We start from the raw sequence: 12,381 nt of genomic DNA, 5'->3' as shown, positions 1-12,381 counted from the left end.
GATAAATAGATGAATGGCATAGAAAGAGAAGGAAAGTGATTGATGAATAGAACTATTAGATAAGCACAAGTAAAGTGGAAATCTTCGGTGATAAGGAAAGTACCTCTGAACCTTTTTCAAGATATATTGGAAATATTTTCGAACTGTTTCATAATATGTCGCTATTATTCAAAATAACTCATGTTTTATACTGCAAGCACTTTAAACTATTTAATCTTGAACCCTGATTCTTATTGATCTTGAGCCATAAGCCTTGTTCTTCATAAATCATTGATTGTTGAATTCCCAGATACGATCCAAACACATACGATACTACTCCGCAAATACATATCTACCACATACTTATTCTGATATTGAGTTTCCTAACATACCAACCCTTATTCCTTGTTTAACAGAAGACCAATTCTTGGAACCCTTGAACCCTTGGTCTTCTACTTTCTGATTCTTTCCTTGATTGAAAGCCAATCTTTTTGAATTCCTTGTTATACCTACATGGTATTATAAATCACCCTATGCTTCAAGATAAATGTTGTTTATGATTCAGCTTATTGATTACATTGGTTATCATTTTGAATTATTTAGAATTGGATGGTTTTATAAATGTGGACCAGATTCGTGGTCATAGTAGGCCAATGCGTGCCTTGGATCTAGTATATAGAGCAAGCTGGGAGCCTTGATCGGGGTTAGTGCATGACTGATAAGCAGCCTAACCTTGTTTTTTTTAAAATGAAAAGTGAATATCCAATTCTAATCATTGTTTATTCATAAACTTGATTCTTCTGAATCATTTCAATTAATGATTGTTTAACCTCAATTGTTGCTATTAGTACTTGCTGAGCTAGTAAGCTCACTCTTGCAAAACTTTTATGTTTTAAACTGTTGAAGAAGAAAGTGTTGGTAACGAGGAGTCCATGTCTAGTGTGCGAGCTAGGATTTTCGTTTAAGTTGGATCGAGCTAGCAGGAGCTTTATATTATAGATGAGTGGTGTAAGATTGTAAGTACGATATCATTAACAATTGTAAGTTGAACCTGTTGGGTTTTGGTACGATTTTAATAAAGGGTAAGGTTGTAGCTTGTTTTCATACTTTAACCTGTTGCGATCTGTGGTTGTGTACTGAAGGGTCTTTGCATATAATACTTTATATACAGGTTTAAATATTGTGGTGTGAGCCCCAAACTTCTGACCCGGGTTTGGAGGGCATCACAGGTTGGTATCAGAGCTACAGGTTATAAGTCACTGAAATAAGCATAGATTGTCGGGAATGGATAGAGGGTTAGGATTAGGATTAGGAAATAGAAATATAGAACGTCCAGAGGTTGAGTGCGGTCAAATAGTAGGTTTTAGTGAGATTCGTGATAAAATTCGACATCCTTATCTAGCAACGCGATTTTCAGATGGCGGCGATGGAAGATTCTTTTATCCCTAGATCGTCTGATCATTCAGAGCCTTCATTTGGAAGACTATCATCTGACTCACGCCTTGCCCGTCCACCGGTATTCACCATGTCACCTCATGTTGCGATGGTTGCACCTTTTCACATTATTGTCTCATTTCCTGATGCGAGGCTATCTATTCGACTTTTTTTGTTAGGTCCCAATGTGTTTGTAGAAGGGGGGGTTGAATACAAACAGTACCGAATAATCAAATTAAATGCGGAATAAAAATGTGAAACAAAATTCAAGTTAAATAAGAATATTATTAAACTTGAAAGGTGTTACAACAACTGTATCGATTACAAGGAATTAATCTCAAATTAATTATCACAAATCTAGAATAAATTCGACATGAACTTTTTCTATTTTTGCAATAAAAAGATTCAAATGCTAAACGCAATTTGAGATTAAGTTCTAGGGATTTTGATCCGCTAGATTGTTACACAAGAGCAAGATAAAGATTTCTAGTCGTTTGGATTTAACAATAAAAACTAGAAATATGATCTTGAAATATGCAGATAAAAAGATGAAATATTGCTGCTTGTTTTTCTTTTCTGCTTTGTTCTTGACTTATGTGTTCTGGATGTGATTGAACTGCTTCTGCTTCTTTTAATCAATCAACCGAATAGAATTGAACTGGCAAGACAATCCTGAGCTCAGCAAGACTTTCGGTAGGACTATCTTTTAGAACTAGCAAGACAATCAGAATGAACTAGCAAGACTTTCGGTATGACAATCAATTGTCATACCGATTGTCATAGTAGTTCAAACAGATTGTTTTTGTTGAAAATAAATAGATTTAAATCCTATAATAATTCTGGTAAGACAATCCTTTTGAATTAGCATGATGATAGGGATAAATAAATTATGTTTGTATAATTAAATACTGTATTAATTGTACAAGCTGTGGGCTGCTAGGCCCAATAAAAAGATATATGATACTCAGACCAGAAAGGTTAAGCCTGATGGACCAGATCCGGCCTGATGGAATAAAAAAGGCCCAAAAGCCCTGATTATTAATTAAATTCGTAATTAATTAATAATGGACAAATCAGATGTTGAAAAGAGTCCCGATAAGGATATAAATCCTTGGAGATTAGCCTCAAGGGGACCTAAAAGGATAAGGAATCAGTTTCCTACTACCTAGGACTCCAAAGTCCATTCTAATTATGAGACTTGCCCACCAAGTCTCCTATACCAAGTCCAATTCAAGGACTCCCAACATCTATATAAGGGGTCTCACCCCCACCAATCAGAACTACGTTTTTTGGCTTGATTCTCTAATTCACAGAGATACGTAGGCATCTCGTAAAGGCAGATTGAGTCACGAAACACGAGAGCAGCCATTAAAGGCCTTGAGCTCCCGAATCTTAGTATTAAATACAGCAAGTAATAACTTTGGTTTTTTATCCATAACATTTGGCGCCGTCTGTGGGAATCACAACAACAACCATGGCGAGAACACGGAGAACAATTGGAGCTCTAGAGGAAGGAACACCATTAGAGACAACCCAGGTGATTTCATCAACCGTGGAGGTTCCTCCCCATTCAACTTATGCATCTACTCAGGAGGAAGCCCAGACAGGGGCAACTCAACCCCAGCTACAAGGGACAACTCCCCCGATTCAAGGTACGAATCCTCAAGTTCAACAAATACATATACCTGTGAATTCTCGACCCGTAGGGTATGAATATTCAACTATTGTTACTACTAACCCCCCTTATGGGATGCCCCTTCACCCTGAGGTTGGAGGAAGCGGATATGCTAGGCGAAGCGAAGCACGAGGGCGATCGCCCCCCTATATACGAGGTTTGGATCCTATCCCTGAGGATCGGGAATTTTCTGGTCCATACACTGAGAGAGACTCCGAATCTTCGGATGATGAAGTGGCCCCGAGAAGGAGGCGTCCTGGAAAAGAGCCAATGGCCGATGGAAGGCAACGCCCCCAAAGCACCCCAGGGGCGAATCCCCAAGAAGTGCAGGAAAAGATCAGGGCTCATGAGGCTGAAATCCAAAGGCTGAGGCGTGATTTGGAGGCTCACCAAGCCACCAGACCCCACATGCCTCCTAGGGGGAGAAATCCTCCTCCTATCATAGACCTGGATGGTCCGGTAAGAAGAAGGGCTGCTGTCCCAAGAACTGATCCAAGCAATCTCCTTCCCCTTGGAGATCCTGATGATCCAACTCCACCCTTCACAGAAGAGATAATGAATGCCCATATCTCAAGGAAATTCAAGATGCCCAATATCAAAGCCTATGATGGCACGGGAGACCCCGCTAATCATGTTAGGACATTCTCTAATGCACTGCTGCTGCAACCCGTGAATGATGCTATAAAATGTCGGGCCTTCCCTCAAACCCTGTCGGGTATGGCTCAAAGATGGTACAGTCGCCTACCCCCAAATTCTATTGGATCATTCAGAGAATTAAGTCAGGCTTTTATTAAGCAATTCATCAGTGGAAGAGTCCATGAGAAAAGTTCAGCATCTCTTATGAGTCTTGTGCAGGGAGCTAAGGAATCCTTAAGAGATTACCTGAATCGTTTTACAAAGGAAGCTTTAAAAGTCCCAGACCTTGATGATAAGGTAGCCATGATAGCACTGCAACAAGGAACTAGGGATGAGTTTTTCAAGATGTCTTTGGCCAAACGACCCCCTGAGAGCATGTTGCAGCTCCAAGAGAGGGCAGGAAAGTATATCAAGGTTGAAGAAAGTATGAGGAAGACCGTAGTACGTAATGAGCCCACTGGAGGCAAGAAACGAAAAACTGATTTGGAGTATATCGCTAAGGACAAATATCCTAGAACCGAACTAAACCCTGATTCAACCCCCAAGAAGGGAGGACCTGGGCAAAAGTTCACTGAATACGCTAAGCTGAATGCTCCCAGAAGTCATATTTTGATGGAGATTGAGAAAGACAGAGATATTCGCTGGCCTAAGCCCTTGAAGGCTGATCCCGCCAAGCTAGATAAGGGCAAGTATTGCAGGTTTCACAAAGATGTTGGCCATGACACCGATGAGTGTAGGCAATTGAAAGATGAAATTGAGTTTTTGATTCGAAAAGGAAGATTGAACAAGTATACTGGAGATGGAGGGGACAGAAATAATAATGGAAGGAAGAACTTTGAAGATCGTAGGAGGGACCAAGACGATCAGGGGCGAAACCCCCAGCCTAGAGGACCAGTTATAAACACCATTTATGGAGGGCCGAGACCTCGAGGGCCTGTGATAAACACGATCTTTGGAGGTCCAACTGCTGCAGGATTGTCCAAAAATTCCAGAAAGGCATATACTAGAGAGGTTATGCATATTGTTGGAGAAGCCCCGAAGAGGGCCAGGACAGAAGTAACATTGGCTTTTGATGATTCCGACCTAGAGGGTGTGAAGTTTCCCCATGACGACCCGCTGGTCTTAACACCAATAATAGGAAATAGCCCGGTTAAGAGGGTCCTTGTGGATAATGGTGCTTCTGTGGATATCTTGCTCCACGATACCTTTCTAAGGATGGGGTATAACGACTCCCAGTTAACACCAACCGACATGCCGATATATGGATTTGCTGGAGTATAATGTCCTGTGGAAGGGATAATCAAATTGCCAACCACCCTAGGTACGGAGCCAAGGCAAGCAACGCAGATGCTGGATTTCGTGGTGGTAAAGGCTAGTTCAACTTATAATGCTATCATGGGGAGAACAGGGATACATGCCTTCAAGACAGTCCCCTCTTCCTACCATTCAGTCATGAAGTTTCCCACCCGAAACGGGATTGGAGAAGAGAGAGGAGATCAAAAAATGGCTAGAAGCTGTTATGTGGCCTCTTTGAGGGCAGATGGAGTCGGGGGGCAGGTTCTTCCTATTGAAGATATGGATGTTTGAGAAAATGATGAGAATAGAGGAAGGCCAGCAGAAGAATTGGTTTCGGTTCCTTTAGACCCCGAGAATCCTGAGAGGACGACTTTCGTTGGAGCCACATTAGAGGAGCCCCTTAGAGGGAAGTTAATGAAATTTTTGCAAGAAAATAGTGATGTGTTTGCATGGTCAGCAGCTGATATGCCAGGCATAGACCCGGAGTTAATTACTCATAAGCTAAACGTAGATCCAAGCCGGAAGACAGTGAAACAAAAGAAAAGAAATTTTGCCCCGGAAAGACAAGAGGCTATAAAGCAGGAAGTGGAAAAGCTCTTAGAGGCTGGTTTCATTGAGGAGATTCAATTTCCGGAGTGGTTAGCAAACCCTGTAATGGTAAAGAAGGCTAATGGAAAGTGGAGGATGTGTATAGACTTCACCGATCTGAATGATGCATGCCCCAAAGACTATTTTCCGCTGCCTAGAATTGATACTTTGATTGATGCCACCGCTGGACATGAGATGCTGAGTTTCATGGATGGGTTTAGCGGATACAACCAGATCAAAATGCATAAGGATGACATTCCAAAGGTATCATTTATCACTGACTTTGGTGTTTATTGTTATCTTGTTATGGCGTTTGGTCTCAAGAATGCAGGAGCCACCTATCAAAGGTTGGTAAATAGAATTTTTAAGGATCTTATTGGTAAGACTATGGAAGTCTATGTTGATGACATGTTAGTCAAGAGTCTAGTAAAGACTGATCATATAGCCCATTTAAGGGAAGCTTTTGAGGTCCTGAGGTACCACAAGATGATGTTGAATCCGACGAAGTGTGCTTTCGGGGTAGGATCTAGAAAATTCTTGGGATTGATGGTCTCGAAGAGGGGAATTGAGGCAAACCCCGATAAAATAAAGGCAATCCTGGACATGGAACCCCCCAAAACTGTCAAGGATGTTCAGAAGCTCACAGGAAGGGTTGTTGCGTTAGGACGATTCATCTCCAAGTCAGGAGACAAATGCTTGTCATTTTTCAAGTCACTAAAGAACATCAAAGACTTTGTATGGAGTGAGGAAAATCAGAAGGCATTTGAAGAGTTAAAGAAGTATATGGGCCAGGCCCCGTTGTTGGCCAAGCCAGTTCTGAATGAAGTTTTATTCTTGTACTTGGCTGTTTCAGAGAGCGCCTTGAGCGCCGTGTTGGTTAAGGAGGAACTGAAAGTCCAGAAACCCGTATACTATGTCAGCAAAATTTTGCATGGTGCTGAGTTGAATTATTCAGCCATTGAGAAATTCGCTTTAGCCTTGGTAATGGTTTCAAGAAAGCTGCGTCCTTATTTTCAAGCTCACCAAATTGAAGTGCTAACAAATCAGCCACTGAGAAATATCATTCACAGTCCCAAGGTAAGTGGGAGACTGATTAAGTGGGCAATAGAGTTGGGAGAGTTCGATCTCAAGTATAAGCCACGTGCGGCCATAAAAGCCCAGGCACTAGCTGACTTCGTGGTGGAATGTACCATACCCAACCAAGAAGTCGGGGGGCAGGAAGATACCATACCTCAAGACAAGGGAGTCGACAATGGGGACAAGGATAAAGAATATTGGGTTCTCTATTTTGATGGAGCATCAAAAACAAATTCCAGTGGAGCAGGGTTGGTTTTGCAAAGCCCTGATGGATTCTTAATTGAGTATGCTATGAAGCTAGACTTCCCAACCACAAACAATGAGGCAGAGTATGAAGCCCTGATTGCTGGCCTTGGTCTAGCTGGGACACTTAGAGTCAAAAACTTAAAGGTCCGTGGAGACTCGAAGCTGATCATATCCCAGGTAAAGGGAGAATTTGAGGCAAGGGATGATACGATGGCTAAGTATGTTCGCCTAGTAAGGGCTGTGATGACCCAATTTGATGAATGCCATGTTGAACACATTCCAAGGGAAGAAAATGCTAAAGCAGATGCGCTATCAAAGTTTGCTTCATCTGAGATTGAAGAAAGTTCAGGAAGTGTGTACTTCCGTGTTTTGAAGACACGAAGCATAGATGTTAAGCTTCTGGCTCCCATAGGCTTGGGGACGTCATAGATTGATCCCATCAAGGCTCACATTCAGACCGGTTGGTTGCCAAGCGATGCAATTGAGGCACGGAAGTTAACTGTTCGAGCACTAAGGTACTCTTTGATAGATGGGATTCTATATAAAAGATCTTTCGTGGTTCCTTACTTGAGGTGTCTCAGGCCCGATGAGGCACGCTTAGCTCTTGAGGAAGTGCATGGTGGTATTTGTGGGCAACACTTGGGGGGCAGGGCCTTGGCTCATAAGATAACCCGTTTAGGCTTCTATTGGCCAGAAATGATGGCTGATGCCAAAGAATATGTAAAGAAGTGTGATCGCTGTCAGAAGCATGCACCAGTCGCCAGACAACCCCCCGAGATGCTGACCTCTATCAACTCACCTATTCCCTTTGCTATGTGGGGGATGGATATTCTAGGGCCTTTTCCTATGGCCACAGCACAAAGGAAGTTTCTGATTGTAGCCATTGATTATTTCTCCAAGTGGATCGAAGCCAAACCTTTGGCCAAAATCACAACTAAGCAGGTTGCACAATTCCTGTGGGAAAACATTATGTGTCGATATGGAATTCCCCGTATCCTCGTCACTGACAATGGAACACAATTCAACAACGAGGAATTCAAGAAGTATTGCGAAGAAAATGAAATTGAGTTACGGTTCACCTCTGTGGCTCACCCGTAAGCCAATGGGCAAGCGGAGGTAGCAAATCGGATAATCCTGGATGGACTAAAGAAGAGGATCGAAAAGTCAAGAAATAATTGGGTGGATGAGATACTTCCCATATTATGGGCCTATAGGACTACCTGTAGAGTCACGACAGATGCAACTCCTTTCATGTTGGCATATGGGGCAGAAGCAGTAGTTCCCGTGGAGATATCACATTCCTCTCCAAGGATTCAGGCTTTTGATGAAAAAGAAAATGAAGGGCAGAAGTTAGCCCTGGATTTAATCGATGAAGTGCGAGATAAAGCACATGCGAAGATAGTAGAATATCAGAAAAAAGCTTCATTCTACTACAACTTAAGGGTTAAAGAGAGGTTTTTTAAACAAGGTGATCTAGTTTTGAGAAAAATAGAGGCTTCTGGTGTTGGACAGAAAGGAAAGCTCGCCCCAAATTGGGAAGGGCCGTACAGAGTCAAGAGCGTTCAGGGTAGAGGAACCTACAAGCTGGAAACTATGGATGGTTTTGAAGTCCCGAGGACCTGGCATGCACAAAACCTGAAGGTTTACTACGTGTAAGATAGGCTAAGTACGATTCTCACTTGTCATTGTGACAAATAGGTTTAAAAGCACCTGGAAGCTTTGCTTGCGTAGAATTTTATATTCCAGTAGAATTTACAATGTCTAGTTATTATTGATTAGGGTCGAACCCATGCTGTGTAAGGTTTTGAAAAACCAGACTTCATATTAAAGAGCTTGAAATTATTTCAATCCAAGGATGTTTAAGGTTCAAATGCATATTAAGATTGTAAAGTTAAAACGGAAAAAGGCTAAGAAAAGCAACGTATAAAACATAACCCCGAAGGGTAACAAGTGCTGATATAAATAAAGTTCAAAAAGAAGATATACAAAAAGCTAGGCCTTGGAAGGCTGAGATTCCTCAGAACCACTATCCGAAGTCTCTTCGGAAGTTTCAGTCGTTTCTTCGGACGTCTCGGTCGTCCCCTCCGAAGTCCCTGTAGAAGTTCCCTCAGCAGGAGATGATGGCTGTTGAGGCACTGCTTTGGGAGATTCTTCCACCCTGGCCTTCTTAGCGACAGGCTCGAATTCCTCCCCGGAGGAATCTTCCTCCTCTACATCCTTGATCATGCCAGCAAGCTTTTCAGTAACACCTCCAAGCTCTGGAACCCGCACTGGGCAAGGAAAGGGCGACTGCTCAAGGACCTCGGGAAACTCATCCTGGATGGCCTCCACAGCAGCGTCCCAGCCTTCCTTATAGCTAACAGGATGAAGAAGGGCGTCATGCTCCACCATCAAGTCTTTGAATTCTTGAGTGTCCATCCAGCCATCAAAGGCTTTTTCCTTCTGCGCCTTCAAGATGACATTTTCAGCCCGGGCCGTCTCCAGGTCAGAAGTGGAAGAGGCCAATTGCGCTTTAAGGGCCTCAATTTTTTGATTGGCCTCCTCCAACTTCTTGTTGGCATCTTCCAGGCCAACCTTCCAAGCCTTGGCTTGGTGAATTGCCCCTTGAAAATGGGCGTTAGCCTGCAAGAGAAAACAGCAAAGGTTTAGAAAAGAAAGAAAAGAGAATTGTAAAAAGCATAAGTAAAGTACGTACCGTCGCCAGAGCTTGGGCTCCAAACAGCTCATTCCCCTCCAAGTCCTGTTGAAGGACAAAATCTTGATAATCCACCGGGGAAATGGAATGCTTAGACCATTCCTTGGACAGGGCCGTGCTGCCCACAATTGAGTCCTTGCCCCGGATCCCCCAAGCAGGTTGAAAATAGGCACCTGGCCTCTGCTTGGTGCGCAGAACTTGGCTGGGGCCTTCCTCATCTGGCTCCGTCGCCTGAAGAAGGAACTCCGGGAAGCGGTCACCCAGTCGAGGGTCCTTAAAGATCTTCCCGGCCCTCTTCATCCTGGTTGTCTCCAGGTCCTTCGGCTTGGTAGCCTCCTCAATCTTCTCAGCCACTGCAACAAACAAAGTCAGTTGAAAATCAATGAAATAAAAGTGCAGGAAATAAAGGAGATAAGAAAGGGAACTTACTTTTCTTATTAACGGGCGAAAGGCCGCGTTCTACCAGGACGGTCTCCCGGATAAGGTCCCAACAATGGGAAGTGCCGTTGTCTTGCGTAAGGAGGTTGAAACCTCTAGCCTCCTCCTCAGACAAAGTTATGTCATTCGGGCTCCCGTCTACGGCCAGCCCAAAGGATGATCGAAACAGGGAGCCCCAATCTCCACCTTCCCAAATAACAAACAAAAAATCTTTCTTCCACCCCAAGTTGTTATCAGGGATGGACTTCCCATTCACGATATGGGGGATAGTGGGGCGCTGGTTGATAGAAACCCAACCCGGACTTTTATCAGGGCTGTTTTTGAACTAAAAAATCTTCCTGAAGACAGCAACAGATGTGGGGACGTTGTGCTTGGCGCATTGCGACAGATAGCACAGAATCAACCTCCAGGAATTAGGGGGAAGTTGGCAAGGGCTGATGCCCACATCAGCCAGTAGCAAAGGAATGAATGGATGAAAAGGGAGTCTAATACCTGCCCTCAAAGTATCCCTATAGACGCATAGCGCGTCCTTCTTCCACTGACAGGCCCTGTCGGCCGGACCCGCAAGAACCAGCTTAAAAGGCTCCTTAATTTTGAAGCAGCTGCTCAACTTTTCCAGCTCCTTGGGATCCCGTAAAGCACTGATATGATCGTGCGCGTCCAGATGCGCATCAGACGGATACTCGTCCCCTCGAGTGTTGATCATGTCGATTAAGGAAGTATACCTCGATCGAATAGGAAAATCATTGGACTTTCTAGCCACGTTCATCTTGGCCAAACGAGTCATTCTTTTGTCAGCCATCTGAAAAAAGTATGAGGCACGTAAATAGGCTATCTTAAAATGGCACACAATGGAAAAATAGAAACGAAAAGCAAAGGGAAGAATCTTACCTAAAGAAGCACTCCTGAAAAAGGCTTTGAGCTCCGACTTGCTGTTATTGCTCTGAGATTCTTAGCAGGAGGATAAAGAAGAAAACTAAGAAATGAGAAAGTGAGGAGTAATAGCCTTTCCTCATTCCTTTATATAGGAGGAAAAAGAAGTTGAAGGGACGAAAAGCCCATTAAGAACAAAGGCCCATAAGAAGAGGCCCAGAAAAAAGAACATTCCAGAATATACCTAGGAATTCTAGGGCATTCTAAACAGGGTGTGTTAAGCCCAACAATATTTGATAAAGCCCAATGAGAAGGCCCAGTAATATTTGACAAAGCCCAATAAAGAGGCCCAACAATAAGATTTGAAAAGGCCCAATAAAAGAGGCCCAATGAGATTCGAAAAGCCCAATAATAGAAGCTCAGTAAAATTTTATAGGGCCCAACAAAAAGGCCAGGCCCAAATCCAATTAGGATTTGGAAAATACAATACCCTAAATTAAAGCTAAATAAAGAAGGCTAGTGAAAGACCAGGAACCAGGTCGAAATCCAGGTCGCGAATCCTGCCCGAAATCTTTCGAGCAGACACCCGAAAATAACGGGTAAAAAAGACCAGAATCCAGGTCGAATTCCAGGTCGTGAATCCTGCCCGAAATCTTTCGAGCAGACACCCGAAAATAACGGGTAAAAAAGACCAGAATCCAGGTCGAATTCCAGGTCGTGAATCCTGCCCGAAATCTTTCGAGCAGACACCCGAAAATAGCTGGAATAACGGGACTGAATTGAGGTCGAAGCTTCGACCAGGAATGAGGTCGAATAAACCAAGCATCTTTCAAAAAATGGGGATTAAAAACCCAGGTCGAAGTTCGACTAGGATCCTGGTCGAATTCCAGGTCGTGGATCCTAGTCGAAATCCTTCGACCAGGAAACAAGAAAATCAAGGAATTTTCGAACAGGATTCAGGTCGAAATATCGACTAGAATCCTAGTCGAAATCCTAGTCGACCAGGATGACAAGGCTGGCCCCTATTTTCGACTAGGATCCAGGTCGAAATTTCGACTAGGATCCTGGTCGAAAAAAGGGCTGGAAATTTGAAGAATCCAGAAAATAGGGAAAATTCCAGAAAATAAGGAAAAAATCCCAGAAAATTAGGGAAAATCCCAGAAAATTAGGGAAAATTCCAGAAAATAAGGAAAACATCCCAGAAAATCCCAGAAAATTAGGGAAAATCCCAGAAAATTAGGGGAAAATCCCAGAAAATTAGGGAAAATCCAGAAAATAAGGGAAAAATCCCGGAAATAAGGGAAAATTTCCTGGAAATTAAGATAATTCCTGAATAAAAGGAAAAATTCATTGTAAATGTGTAGGTCGCTCCACACTTTACGAAAAAACAAAACCCTGTAAGGGAACAAATAGACTTAACTTCTGCGAAACCTAATCAATGTTT

This window comes from Apium graveolens, chromosome 2 (genome assembly GCF_009905375.1).
Source record: "Apium graveolens cultivar Ventura chromosome 2, ASM990537v1, whole genome shotgun sequence".
Classification (NCBI taxonomy): domain Eukaryota; kingdom Viridiplantae; phylum Streptophyta; class Magnoliopsida; order Apiales; family Apiaceae; genus Apium; species Apium graveolens.
The sequence above is the reverse complement of the archived record's forward strand: the minus strand, read 5'-3'. Positions refer to the sequence as shown.